The sequence below is a fragment of the Mastigoproctus giganteus genome, chromosome 4 (assembly GCF_048544385.1).
Source record: "Mastigoproctus giganteus isolate SK-2022 chromosome 4, ASM4854438v1, whole genome shotgun sequence".
NCBI classification, from domain to species: Eukaryota; Metazoa; Arthropoda; class Arachnida; order Uropygi; family Thelyphonidae; genus Mastigoproctus; species Mastigoproctus giganteus.
The window spans coordinates 33,145,896-33,147,131 of record NC_143578.1 but is presented as its reverse complement, the minus strand read 5'-3'; the positions used below and the strand labels follow the sequence as shown (position 1 = coordinate 33,147,131).

Below are 1,236 nucleotides of genomic sequence, written 5' to 3'. Positions count from 1 at the left end.
TAAAACATCAATGAAATTATGTAATAGATTATTATTAGTTTATATGTATATTCGTTTATATGTAAATGATAATTTTAAGGCACTATTATGGACAAGCACACTTACTCGGTTCAAGAAAATTGAATGCATATTTCTAAGCCATTAATGAGTTAACAACATCAGGACTTGTACTGTCTTCTCTAATGTACCATGACTGATAGAAAAGATTAGCAAATATTTTCTATTTGAAATAAAAAAAAAAACATAAAAATACACAAGTTGAAAAACATAAACAATTTATTTTCTTATTAAAATAATTCTCTACAATCGCCCTTCTTTCAATATTCAATACAAAAAATCAGTAATGTATATTATTCAAAAAGTATAAAGAAATATTTAGAAAGTATCACAAGTTTCTTAGAGATGATCATTCTTACATTCGCTCTATTCTGTTTTGTTTACTGCCTGATGTTGCGTTTCTTCAGCACTAACCAAAGGAGTTTCTGTCATCTTTATAGGAACAATCTTCTCATTATGCTTCGGGGGTTCGAGTGCCTTCTTAGGGGCCTGAATAGTGAGCACCCCGTCACTGCTAAGTGAGGAGGTCACAGTCTCAGGTTCGGTCTCGGGGGGCAACATATAACGGCGAGAGAACTCTCGAGAAATGTAGCCGTGTTGATCCTCTTTCTCCTCGTGTTTGGCATGAATCACTACACAGTTGTCAACAGTCTTGACAGACACTTCGTCGGGAGAAAAGTGGCTCACGTCCAACATCACCTGGAATTTGTCGGGGTCATTCTTCACCCGAGAAATGCCCCTGCCTTCCGGAACGCTGACCTGTCGTCTCGGCCTTAATCGAAGCCCGCAGTAAGAAAGCGGCGACACTAACTCTTCTGGTTGCATTCCAAGGCCGAAATGCTGATCGACGAGAGTCGGAGGGAAGTCCCACGCGTCCCACCAGTTACGGCCCAACAACGAAGCGACCAAACTCTGTGACAAAGCCATTAGTAACTAGCTGGCGAAAACACTGATCACTTTCTGTACGACCTGTTTGAGGAATTCCATTCCATCTCCTAATCTCCGCGTTTATATAAAGCAATCACGTGTCTAGAACATTCCGCATGATGTAAGAGGAGAAGGTTCGCGAACCTCTGTCTCTTGGCAACCGGGCGAACAGCTCCAATCGACTAGAACTTTCTAGTACGCTCTGCAACGCCCTCTGATTTCTACAAATCGCATTATCATGATGACGTCACC

At 40.8% G+C, this 1,236-nt stretch overlaps 1 pseudogene; it reads right to left on the bottom strand.

The window, feature by feature from the left end:
• Nucleotides 1–423: 423 nt before the first annotated feature.
• LOC150086606 (protein lethal(2)essential for life pseudogene) lies at nucleotides 424–1,020 on the bottom strand (annotated as a pseudogene).
• Nucleotides 1,021–1,236: the final 216 nt, after the last annotated feature.